Source organism: Gigantopelta aegis, chromosome 6, assembly GCF_016097555.1.
Source record: "Gigantopelta aegis isolate Gae_Host chromosome 6, Gae_host_genome, whole genome shotgun sequence".
In the NCBI taxonomy this organism is placed as follows: domain Eukaryota; kingdom Metazoa; phylum Mollusca; class Gastropoda; order Neomphalida; family Peltospiridae; genus Gigantopelta; species Gigantopelta aegis.
In genome coordinates, this window is record NC_054704.1 from 66,338,478 (window position 1) to 66,352,808 (window position 14,331).

Below are 14,331 nucleotides of genomic sequence, written 5' to 3' on the forward strand. Positions count from 1 at the left end.
ATTGATGTTGATCATCACTTTATTTATTTGCATGACCATAGTTTGACACCCAATAGCCGATGTATTTTTCGTGCTGGGGTGTCGTTAAACATTCATTCATTCATTCTAATAGGTCTGTAAGTTTCAATATGTACGGAATTATGAAGGTATCATTCATAGGTAATGGAATTTTGGGAACAAAACATTTCAGATGGCCATCCAAATTCTGTTTCAATGAGACCATCTACACTAGCTGATAGCAAGTAGACAACCAACAGCCAAAACCACAAGTTCACAGCGACGACAGTAGCATGTACATAAAAAAATATTTATCAAAATAAAATCAGCATGAAGAAGATTGGGGTTGTTTTGTGACAGTCTCGTGTGGCAATATAAAAGTGAAACAGCCGAACAATGCTTTATAAAATAAAGGGCAATAAAACGATGCGCAATGTTATGGTCTCGCGCGAGGCCAGCACGCGCAGTAATGTAGGTAAGTAGCGCGCGCGTAACTCGGGATGAATCACTTGACCGTGTCGGCATGTGCAGTTTAAAGACCGTGTCAACAACTGTTTTCCTACACACACACAGCTTCAAGTTGTTTACGGGTTAAACGCCTTATAATCATGGCTAAACAAGAATACTTCCACAATTTCCATTCATGGGCAACAAACACATGTCGGCGGCAGGTAGATAATGTATGTAGGTATGAGGATGACGCACTGTTTGGTCGGCCCTACCTCTCCTCGTACCTGGTCAGGCCTGTTCAGCGAGTCTGTGTTATGCACCTAACGACGATTTGAATTTTTTTTAAAAAGAAAACGAATTAACCGTCAGATTAGACATCGCGTTGACCGGCCTTGGTGGCGTCGTGGTTAGGCCATCGGTTTACAGGCTGGTAGGTACTGGGTTCAGATCCCAGTCGAGGCATGGGATTTTTAATCCAGATACCGACTCCAAACCCTGAGTGAGGGCTCCGCAAGGCTCAGTGGGTAGGTGTAAACCACTTGCACCGACCAGTGATCCATAACTGGTTCAACAAAGGCCATGGTTTGTGCTATCCTGCCTGTGGGAAGCGCAAATAAAAGATCCCTTGCTGCCTGTCGTAAAAGAGTAGCCTATGTGGTGACAGCGGGTTTCCTCTAAAAAAAAAAAAGTGTCAGAATGACCATATGTTTGACGTCCAATAGCCGATGATAAGATAACAAACCAATGTGCTCTAGTGGCGTCGTTAAATAAAACTTTACTTTACTTTTAAGGCACACTCGTATCGCATGCGGCCAGTTGCGCCGTGGTACGAACTATATTGGTCACTCTTCACCGGCCTCGGTGGTGTCGTGGTTAAGCTATCGGATATAAGGCTGGTAGGTACAGGGTTCGCAGCCCGGTACCGGCTTTCACCCAGAGCGAGTTTTAACGACTCAGTGGGCAGGTGTAAGACCACTACACCCTCTTCTCTCTCACTGACCACTAACAACTAACTCACTGTCCTGAACAGATAGCCCAGATAGTTGAGGTGTGTGCCCAGGACAGCCTGCTTGAACCTTAATTGGATATAAGCACGAAAATAATTTGAAATGAAATGAAATGGTCACTCTTCTCCTAAAGACCCGAAGTTTGTGTAAATGCAAATTTAATGTCAACGATACATTTCAATAACACACTGTTGCTAACTCACATTAGAGTGCGTTTGTAAGTTTGTGTGTATTTTATAGCAAAAAAACACCAACATTACACTGGAGAAATTTGTTACTGCTTAGAAAAGAAAATAACAGATATTAAACGTCAGGCTTTAATATTATGGCTTGCTTTTAAACATCCATATTCTCTGTCGTCAGTGGACTTGTTCATCCTTATAAAGTAATATTTACGCAGACTGGAATAGTTCATGTTATTACTAAAGACACACAAACGCCCACACAGAAGCCACTGTAAAAAGCAATAGTTCTTTTGATATATATTTTTTGTTATCTTTTGAAAGCTCTCTTTTCTGTTAATACACGTAACATCTGCATGAAAATATGCACTAAATTATTTAATATATTAGTTTATAAGAGTGTGAATCCTTATATTTGTTTAAGTACAAATTCCAAAACTCAATAACAGGACTGTTACGATGGAGTCTCGAACTGTCTTTATTCACTTTATTTCTTTTCATTCATTTATAATGTTTTAAATTAAAGGATATATTGGGCCAAATTTAAAAAGCCTGTTTTAGACTTACACGCGTTTAACTACATACATTTACAATGCTGAAAAGGTAAAGTTTGTTTTATTTAACGACGCCACTAGAGCACATTGATTTTTAATCTTATCATCGGCTATTGGACGTCAAACATATGGTCATTCTGACACTGTTTTTAGAGGAAACCCGCTGTCGCCACATAGGCTACTCTTTTTTACGACAGGCAGCAAGGGATCTTTTATTTGCGCTTCCCACAGGCAGGATAGCACAAACCATGGCCTTTGTTGAACCAGTTATGGATCACTGGTCGGTGTAAGTGGTTTTCACCTACCCACTGAGCCTTGCGGAGCACTCACTCAGGGTTTGGAGTCGGTATCTGGATTAAAAATCCCATGCCTTGACTGAGATCCGAACCCAGTACCTACCAGCCTGTACACCGATGGCCTGCCACGACGCCACCGAGGCCGGTTTACAATGCTGAAACACATGCGTTTAAAGAGACATTCCCGAGTTTGCTCCATTGTAAGATGTTTCCGACAAATAAAATATTTCTACGATTAAATTTAAATATTAAATATATTTTCTTGTTTAGAATATCAGTATCTGTATATTCAATGTGTTTCTGATCGTTTTAATATTTGTAAGAAGCCCAAACTGGATTTTGTCTTCAAATAATTTCGTACGTACGAAAAAATCGTTTTTAGGAAATAAAATGAAATTTAACCTTTTACAAATATTAGAACGATTAGAAACACGTTTAATATACAGCCACTAATATTTTATACAGAAAAATATATTTGATATGTAATTACAGTCGTGAAAAAGCCTCTGTTAGTCGATGACATCTTAAAACTTGCAGAAAACTCAGGAATGTCCCTTTAAGAAAAACAGGCTTCGTAAAATCGACCCCATATGTCTAGAAATATGATTGTAACAGAATACTATATGTTGTTCGAAAAAGTGAAGTCTTTCTGTTTGTTCCAACATGTTTCTACAAACCAGTTTAGGATTTTAAATATGTCCCTACATACCACTGTTATATAAAATTAATTCCGTTCAAACAACTGCCAATACATTCCAAAATATATAACACTAAGGTATGTTTTATTGTATGTCCTTGGACATTAATAATTATGCATATGCAATTACGCCTGAAAAGAAAAGCTACGATTTTTTAAAAAAAAATTTGGCATATTACAGCAATCTATGTTGGAAACCGCATAATCTCCAATCTTATGTAAAGATCATACTCCTCTATTTTTCAATATTCCGTCGACAGACCTAGAGAATTACCAAGGGACAACTCGACCATGCGTGTTACAAATGTGATTAGCGGGTTTACATAGTACACCGTATTCACCCATTGCCTCAACCCATGCCAGGAAGGCGATTTTAATGAATAAATTTAAATGTTTCAAATGCCTGAAGTACAGTGAAATGGGAACGCAGAAATTCCCATGACACTGATTGTACCACCATGATAATTATAACACTTCTATAGAATTTAAAAAAAATTTATTTGTTGTAATTAGGCATTGTTCTTTATTCATATATTTGATTATATCACGAAAATGAAGGAGCTGAAAATGTCAGAACATAGTGATATTCACCTAAGAGAGAAATATGGAGTCTATCGTTGCAACATTCAACTTTAAAATAGAAGTGATATATATTACACCTTTCTACACAGATTTGGTTTTGTCTGGCATTACTCATCTTATATAATTTATAGGGGATCAAGTCATGCTCCCCCGGAAAATATATTGAAAAACATCGCTTGAGCAGGTAGAGATTAATTTTCTCCTGCACACTCGTCTGTATTTTGTATAATGAAAATATATCCGTATTTTGGTTGATTCAAAAGATGTTAAACGACTTTGCATAAATTGTGACATTGCCCTCAATATGTCACTGGTATCGAGAACTGAGACGTAAAACAATGAAAATAAAGAAGAGATGACATAAAATACAATCAGTGAGCGCACAACATATTACTACGTTATCTCTCCATGGAGTATAAGTTGTCCTGAAGAAAAATGCCAAAATATTACCATATTTAGTTTAGAGGTACCCTTTTTGTCTAGATAAAGAAGACTAGATCTTCATTAAAAATAATATAAAATAATGAAATGTCTTTTCAAATCTTCCTTTGATGATTATATGTAGGCTGACCTCTGTAGCATTTAAACAACTCATTGGTTTGAAGTTACTTGTTATTTTTATCACTAAATGATAACAACTGTGTATGTGGTATGCTGCCGTTTACATAACAGCAAAATTAAGGGGTGCTCTGGCTTAAGGGTGGATAACTTAATTTTTATTAGGCTATCTCAATGTTTTTTTTATGATAGTTACCAAGCAACTGTACTTCCTAAAAACAACAGTTATGTAGTTTTCTATATACTGCGCTATTTTTAACTGAATGTATTGTGATATAAAAACTGTATTGAAATTCACGAAAACGTAAATGTTGGTGTGCATCCTACATTGCTTTATTTCAATTTTCTTAAAACCTGTACCCACAGTCATTTTAGGATGCACTCGGCCCTGCTTACTGTATTCGTTAAGCGTGATTGCAGCGGGTTTCCGCTCGTACCCTCTAGGCTTTGTTAGACACCGAGTAGTTGTAGTTTAAATTATGATGAGGTCTCCCCTGACAAATATTCCTCCAAGTTCCTGGTAAAAAACTTTTTATATATAGATAAGAGTTAATTTTTAATATACTTTTTAAATCTTTTTGGGCGTTGCTCATTTTTCTTTCAAACCGGCCTCGGTGGCGTCGTGGTTAAGCCATCGGTCTACAGGCTGGAAGGTACTGGGTTCGGATCCCGGTCGAGGCATGGGATTTTTAATCCAGATACCGACTCCAAACCCTGAGTGAGTGCTCCGCAAGGCTCAATGGGTAGGTGTAAACCACTTGCACCGACCAGTGATCCATAACTGGTTAAACAAAGGCCATGGTTTGTGCTATCCTGTCTGTGGGAAGCGCAAATAAAAGATCCCTTGCTGTCTGTCGTAAAAGAGTAGCCTATGTGGCGACAGCGGGTTTCCTCTAAAAACAAAACAGTGTCAGAATGACCATATGTTTGACGTCCAATAGCCGATGATAAGATAAAAAATCAATGTGCTCTAGTGACGTCGTTAAATAAAACAAACTTTACTTCTTTTTTTTCAGAAAAAAACCCCATTATAAAGATTTGTATAAGTAATACGATCAAAATGTGTTTACGATATTATCTACATGAAAGAAAGGTAATGGGCCGACCTTGCGAAACCCTGTTTTTCTTAAACACAGGTGCTCAAGCATTGTAAAATGTATGTATTTACACGCATGTAAGTCAAAAACAGGCTTTGTAAATTCAGCCCATGTTGAATACTGACCGCACCAAATGTCGAGATGTATGTTAAGACATCAAAACAGCCAGTTTAAAATATGCTGAGTTGTCGCTGAACACACCTTCCTTTTCATTCATTTACTGTACACACATATACATACTTTAGTATATAACACAACGTAAGCTAAGAAAACTAGTGGTTAATCCCTCGTGACCTAATATTGGCTAGTCTCGACACCCACGCACTTATGTACGTGTAAATAGGCCATCCCAGAGATACTAACTGCTTTACTGCTAGTAGTCCGCGGTTGTTGTGACTCAAGAATGCAGAGGTGAGCTACTAACGGATATTCCGGCCCCACACCTGCACCGGAACTTAATACTGCAGACCATACAAGTTATTGTACGTAATTAACGAATACGTGAATTATGCAGGTGGAATAGCCACATATCAGTATGTTTCATGTTGTATTTTAGTCACATATGTGCTTAGCATATGCGTTAACTGTTAGATAATATATAAATATAAATATATATATATATATATATATTTTTTTTTTTTTTTTTTTAAATTTTTTTTAGCATGAGCTTATATATACATATATATAGTGAAACTCCTCTAAACCGGACACCCTCGTGACCAAGTAAAATGTCCGGTTTTAAGTGGTATCCGGTTTACAGAAATTTAAAAAGGGACCATGAAAAATGTCCAGTTTTGAGGGGATTCCGGTTTATAGAGGGTCCAGTTTTGAGAGGTTTCACTGTGTGTGTATGTATGTGTATATATGTATAAAGCTCATGCTAATTGACCATAAATACATCTTCCACCTACTTAACATATGGCTATTATAGATCAATGTGCATTTACCATATGCTGTACATGCTGACATATGTCTCAAATATGTTCATACTCCCTTTGATGTTGCCAGATCTCTATTATTTAGCTTGGTCTTCTTTTTGTTTTAGGATGTAGTACCCTGATTTATTTTGCAAAGTCCATTTTATTTTGTCAGAACTTTTTCATTTTGCAAAGTTTCTTTTTTCTTTCTAGCAAGGTCTTTTTCCTGTTGTCAGAACCTTTTGTTTTCTCTCAATGTGTCTTTCATGTTGTCAGAACCTATTGTTTTCTCTCAAGGTGTCTTTCATGTTGTCAGAACCTTTTGTTTTATAGCAAGGTCTCTTTCATGTTGTCAGAACCTATTGTTTTCTCTCACGGTGTCTTTCGTGTTGTCAGAACCTTTTGTTTTATAGCAAGGTCTCTTTCATGTTGTCAGAACCTACTGTTTTATAGCAAGATCTCTTTCATGTTGTCAGAATCTTTTGTTTTCTCTCAAAGTGTCTTTCATGTTGTCAGAACCTATTGTTTTCTCCCAAGTTCTCTTTCATGTTGTCAGAACCTTTTGTTTTCTCTCAAGGTCTCTTTCATGTTGTCAGAACCTTTTGTTTTCTCTCAAGGTCTCTTTCATGTTGTCAGAACCTTTTGTTTTCTCTCAAGGTCTCTTTCATGTTGTCAGAACCTTTTGTTTTGTTGCACTTTAGGTCCTTTTTATGTTACCAGAACCATTTTTTCCATTTACAAACTTATTTTTGCATTATCAGAGCCTTCGGTTTTTTTTGTGCAAAGTTTTATATCGGCTGTCAGAACCCTTTTTATTTTGAAAGACTTTTTGTGTAACCAATCTGGGGTTGCTTTTTTGTTGACGACATCCTCTTTTATTTTGTAGGGTCTCTTTGTCACTTTGCTAGAACCCTTTTTTATTTTACATAGTTATCTGCTTTATCATAAGAGTCGTATCCTTTATGTTGGCAGGCTCATGTTTTATCTTTCCTGGTATCTTGGTTTATTTTGTAAAGTCTGATTTTATTTTGTCCGGCTCCCCTTTTATCTTATTAGATCTCTATTTTACGTTATCAGGTTCCCTATTTTTAATCTGGCTTGCTTTCTAGATTTTTTTTTTTATCAAATGATTGTACCAGTAACCTAATTTTCGCTTCCTGAATCACACATTTGAATTTATGGCTTTTTTGTGCTTGAAAAGAAAATTTCATTTTGATGCAAGGTAACCAGATAATCTATTTGCCACCTCGCGTGAAATCTGAACTCTATGCATCATACACTATGTGAGAATACACAGAATAAAGGAATGTCAAAATTACAGTGTGTATCTTGCAACAAAGAAACATCCTGAAGCGTCTTCAGAAATTCCAGCCTGTGGTATGCATTCGTTTAAACATATAGCCAACGAGCTTTAAAGTGTTGTTGTTTAAGGGAAATACCTGCATTTGATAGCCAGTTCAGTCGTAAATTATTAAGTGTTTTGATGCAACTGTGTTTTAAGACGGATTTTTCTCCGTCAAGATGCACCCATGTATGACGAGTCGAAGCTAACCGCAAAAATGTAGCTTTTTTTCTACAGTATTCTAAAGTCATTTGGAATTTACAAACGGATTGAGAACAAGACACAATTACAAATGTACTTCAGAAATATTTTAATCCAGTATTTAAAAATATGTCTGGGGTGTCATTCATTCATTCATTCATTCGTTCGTTCGTTCGTTCATTCATTCATTCATTCATTCATTCATTCATTCATTCATTCATTCATTCATTCATTCATTCACTCATTCACTCACTCAACACCCACCCATCCATCCATTCATTCATTCATTCATTCATTCATTCATTCATTCATTCTTTGTTTGTTTGTTTGTTTGTTTGTTTCTTTCATTCATTCATTCATTCATTCATTCACTTATTCACTCACTCATCCATTTATTCATTCATATATACATCCATTGACACAAACGCATGTCGTGGTTGTGGTTTACAACTCATGACTCAGATGTTTTATTTGTTATATATTTAAGGTTGCACATCACCATTAAGTTCACCATGCATTTCAATTCAAAAACTACGTCGGAATAAATAGTGTCAAAACAGAGAACAGTTCATGACATTAAATCATGCTAACGTTTCAAGCCATTGATGAAAGAACAAAAGTTGTTGTTTAATAACATGTTGGCATGTTTTATACTATAGCTAACTTAAAATGATTACCGCAATTAATTGAAAGGAGAATAGGAAACTCACTACCTGGTCATTAACGTAATCAAACCGAAAAACGTGGAACCAGGAGGTATCATTTGCACTTTCCCAAAACAGCATATACACCGGCATCCGTGGTGTCGTGGTTAAGCCATCGCACATATTATTGGCAGGGTGTGCCCAAGACAGCGTGCTTGAATCTCAATCGAATATAAGCACGAAAATAAGTTGAAATGAATTAATAAAAACAGCACATACCACTGTATTCGATGTTTCCAGGCGCAAGAAATTGTACATGGAATCGATACAGTGGCGAGTGAAGTTTCTACGGGGGTTCGTGTCACGGTTTATGCTTCCCCGGAAATAATAGATTTTAAATTCGATTGGAGCGAAGGTTCGACCACTGAACCCCATCTCCTCTCCGTGCACAAGCACCTGGTTCCATTCGTGGGACACTAGTATAATTGGGACAGGAGAACCCCGAATCTATCGACAAATCGTTACATTGACTCTGCATGTTCAATCAATTCAAATGCAATCAGTTAAGGGTTTTTTTGTGGGTTTTTTCTTTCAGTCTGTTAAATCTTACATGTGGGAACCGTCTGTGTGTCAATCGGGCTTTACGTGTATCGTGTTTGTTATTAGACCTGTCTAATATACAACGAGATATTTGACAGTCCTTCACAAGTACCCGGGCTTGAATCGCTAAGATATGTAAATTCGTTTGGACATGGCCCAAGTAATGAGTATTGCACCCGGAATAAACTTGTAAACTTGTATACCCGAAAAACACTTAATCAGTGTATTCTTATGTAAATACGGGTTGTTTTTCTAGCACAAGAATTCCATATATTTTCCAGTAAATAGCATTTAACGAAATGTTACAGCTTCGTGTAACGTTTATTACTCGGATCATTTTTAACTAGTGTGTGAATCATCTTTATACAAGTGCGCATGAACTGCAACACTGTGAGAATTCGTGATTTAGTTAGCGTAATTTAACAGAAAATAAATCACATGCAGAATAATAAAATTTAAAAATCTCTTTAAAGAGGTTTTCCGACCAACATAGCCGTTTTAACCTTTAATGCTATGCTCAGACTGCAGCAGAAAGTTGCCCAACTCGACGGTTGCGTTGAAATTTATTCAACTCCCGACTTACTTGGCCAACTTTCTGCTTGCAGTTAACAGTCTCATCCTAGCATAACACATTTTCTTGTTTAGAACATCAATGTCTTTGTCAACAGTGCGTTTGAGGTTGTGCTAATATTTGTAGTCTTAATATATATATATATATATATATATATATATATATACCTGCAAATATATATATATATATATATATATATATATATATATATATATATATATATATATATATTGCAGGTATATATATATATATATATATATATATATATATATATATATATATATTTTGAATGTACGATGTAAGGGTACTATGGCAACACACTGAGCACAACCTCGTTTATTATTGGCATGTTTTGTTTTTCATACACGTGCAGTAAAATATATCTCTAAAATGTGAAATATTTCATGGAAGATAGTCGTAGAAGACAACTTCACAGACCATATGATACTATTACGTGAGCTTACACTTCAAACTGCACTGTGTGAACGCATACAATAAAAGAAAAATCAGCAAACATATCTTTTATTTTTATATAATATGTAGCATTTCTAATATCCGCGGGCAAAACGACAGGTTTACCTATCACATAAAAGTTCGAAGAAAAAGACATTAATTGGTAGAGCATGACTCAGATGTAAATGTTTGCAGTGCATACAGAAGCATAACTGTCTAAAGCAGGATTCTGTACTGTATGGCCTATTAAGGTCCTAAAGGAGTTAGCCCTTGATGGCAGAATATGTATGAATACAGACCTGTCACTTACAACAAATCCAAACTCGTCAGTAGCTAACAAGCCAAGTCTTTATAATACCTCACAGACATCGACATCAGATGGGACCCTATGGACAGACCAGATACAACACCATTAGCTAACTTTCTCTCTCTCTCTCTTTCTCTCTCTCTCTCTCTCTCTCTCTCTCTCTCTCTCTCTCTCTCTCTCTCTCTCTCTCTCTCTCTCTCTCTCTCTCTCTCTCTCTCTCTCTTTCTCTCTCTCTGATAGAACTGTAGCTACAGAACGCCAAAGAGTAGCGGGCAAACAATAGAAATTATATTTTAATGATGAAGGGTAATATCTGCAAAACGATTATAGGCTTCGTGATGGCTGATTTTATTGGTTACTGTTAGACATCAGTCTAGAAAACCAAATTCTAGAAATGAATGAATGAATGAATGAATGAATGTTTAACGACACCCCATCGGCTATTGGGTGTCACACTATGGTAATGTAAACAAATAAGGTGATGATCAACATCAAGGTTTAAATAAAAACAGTGTAAAGAACTGTGCAAAAATACAAATATCACAGATAGATACGGACTTTTACTCAAAATTTCAATTTGTGCTGTATTGGCCATTCTCAAAGAGAATGTTACACCCCTGCACCACGATGAGGTTACAGCACGCGCAGGGAAATGCCAATAATCACATACAACAAATACAATCCCTGCCCCACTGATGTTTGAGGACACTGACTCACAGATAGATAGCAACACACAGCCAATAATCCGACCAGTTATTTATAGTCAAAACGTTAAACAAGCTTAAGCTAACCATAGTGCCTGTTCAGTATGTACTGATTTCAAAGAGCACAGTTGCAATCTGCCACTGAGGTCTCAGTCGGGTTTAGCCATTATATGATGTCTGAAGGAACACGTTTTAGAGACGTTATTTAAAGACTATTTGCAGATTTCTCACATCATCAACTAATACACATATGTTTTCTGATGCAATGCCCTGAACCACCACCAACACCTGGTGTTTATGAGTGTTTTCTGTCACGACTGTCATAAAGTCATTAGAATTTTGTCTAAATTGTGCGAAATATGCCGCTTTGTCATTCTTCTTCTTCTTCTTCTCGTTCGGTTTCATATGCTCACTAAACCCTGAGATGTGCTGCATCAATGAACTGGATCGTCAGTTGGAGACCACAAGGGCTGCCCCATAGTTTTTCTTTGATGCTCTTTTATTCTGGCCAGATGTTTTGTCTTATGTTTTGGAGGAGACCGCAACTTTGAAGAACGTGTTCTGGTGTCTGAGATCCACTGTTGCAGGGACATTCTTCTGTATGTTCGAGAATTAGGCGATGGGGGTGAGCCTTTAGTCTACAATGTCCAGTCCTGAGTCTACAAATGTGGACTTGCTGTTTTCTTTCCAGGTGCCACATTGGGTCCGATGGGTATGTACTACCTGCTTTGTCATTCAGATTTGCTGAGTGCGTTTTAAGAGGACATTCTTTCTTCAGACAAAACTGACAGAACAACCTTGGGACACTTTGTTAAAGATATGAGTTTGGGTATACTATACTAATGGTTTTGTCGTTCAGAATCTCACTGAAATCAACAGTAAGAGAAAGCGATTATATATTTGACAAACGTCTGACAGCATAAGCTTCAGATTATAATATCTAAGTAATACAGTCGGGTATTGTGTAGACCCTGTCGTACATATAAAAAAAAAACCCTGCGAAACCACAAATTGCAAAACTATTATTTAATGATGATATGGACAAAGATACGATATGGTTAAAAAATCTCTGGAAACAGGCTTAAGTTTACATCATGGGAAATGTCTGTGTGTATCCCTGAAATCCTCATCATTTACATTGTGAACATAATTTTATATGCACGGTGGTATGCTAAGGAGTTGCAGCCAAAGTCCAGTATCCACCATCCGATTTTCGCACAGTTCTTTACACTGTGTTTTGATTTACCTCTTGCATTTTTATATTCATGTTGTTCGTCGTTTTATTTTTGCATTTACCTTGGTTTGACACCCAATAGCCGATGCATTTTTCGTGCTGGGGTGTCGTTAAACATTCTTTCATTCATTCATTCATTCATTCATTCATTCATTCATTCATTCATTCATTCATTCATTCCACCATCCGAACATGGTAGTTCTAGTTATCATTCGTATATCACAACCTCTTCCAATCTGTTGTGATGCACTTGCCTGAGTCCATAATTTAACAGCCACAGAGCACTAACCGTTGGGGGAATGCTAGACCTAATGACACGTCCATTAATTCAGCGAGTACCAACCTCTGCTGCGAAAACCTAGTGGGCAGTCCGTTAGTCCAGCGTACGTCGACCTTGGACGCTCTAGCCCACCAGTCCAGCGAGCGCCTACCTTTGCACCTATGCGAACTCATTCGTCAGGTTGTCAGCCTAGCCTGAATCACGCTAATGGAATAAAAGGTTTTTTCTTCCAGCTAGTCAATTAGCCTATCGTGCACCAACCTCTGAATGTTGTTGTGAACCATTTGTCAGCCTAGTGCTCCACTTCAGTATTCCTTCAGATAAACCGGCCTTACTGAAAACCATTTTCCATCCGCTACTAGTGTACGTGTAATAATCTTAGTTATCGGTCTTGTTTGTATATATACCGGCCTCGGTGGCGTCGTGGTAGGCCATCGGTCTACAGGCTGGTAGGCACTGGGTTCGGATCCCAGTCGAGGCATGGGGGTTTTAATCCAGATACCGACTCCAAACCCTGAGTGAGTGCTCCGCAAGGCTCAATGGGTAGGTGTAAACCACTTGCACCGACCAGTGATCCATAACTGGTTCAACAAAGGCCATGGTTTGTGCTATCCTGCCCGTGGGAAGCGCAAATAAAAAATCCCTTGCTGCCTGTCGTAAAAGAGTAGCCTATGTGGCGACAGCGGGTTTCCTCTCAAAATCTGTGTGGTCCTTAACCATATGTCTGACGCCATATAACCGTAAATAAAATGTGTTGAGTGCGTCGTTAAATAAAACATTTCTTTCTTTCCTTCAGATAATGTTGTCGAGCGTCATGTGGATGGATGTCGCTAGGCCTTTAACGACACGGTCCTCCTTATAAATATTAGATCGCATATTTGTTGCTGGATTTCTGAAGAGATATCCTTGGTCATTGTCCCTTTATGCAGATAATGTATTTCGTTGCAGGTGTATGCTTTAGGTTGATAGTCCTTTCAGTCGTGTGACATTGGTCCTTTGCCACTTAGATAGATATACTAGTATGTGCTCTAATATACTCTTCAAAAAAAGAAACGCAAAAGGGTACAAATGGGTTATAACTCCGATTTTATGTTTCCTACCGGTTCATGCTTTGTGAATATAAGGTCATTGCATGTCCCAAACACATTCCCACGGTTACATTCGATAAAACGCAGCTACTGTACAATAAAGTTCCAAAATGTGAATATTCGCAAAAACGCAGCCACGTGCAAACCATGTCACCACTGCACGTGCGTTGTCTGCACGTGCAACATGAACACCGACAGTATAAAAGTGCAGGGTGTTCGCTTGCCTGGCCTCTGTATCTGGCCGACAGTTGACAATCCAGGACATGCCACGTCTCAGTGAACCGCAGAGAAACAATGCCATCGGCCGACTAGACGCAGGCGAATCCAGAACGGCCGTTGCCAGGGCATTCCATGTGTCCCCAAGCACCATCTCCAGACTGTGGGACCGTTACCAGCAACATGGATCAACACGTGACCTCCCTAGATCCGGTCGACCACGGGTCACTACCCCCGGGCAGGACCGCTACATCCGGGTACGCCACCTTCGGGAACGATTGACTACTGCCACCTCCACAGCCGCAGCAATACCAGGTTTGCGCAGGATATCCGACCAGACCGTACGGAACCGCC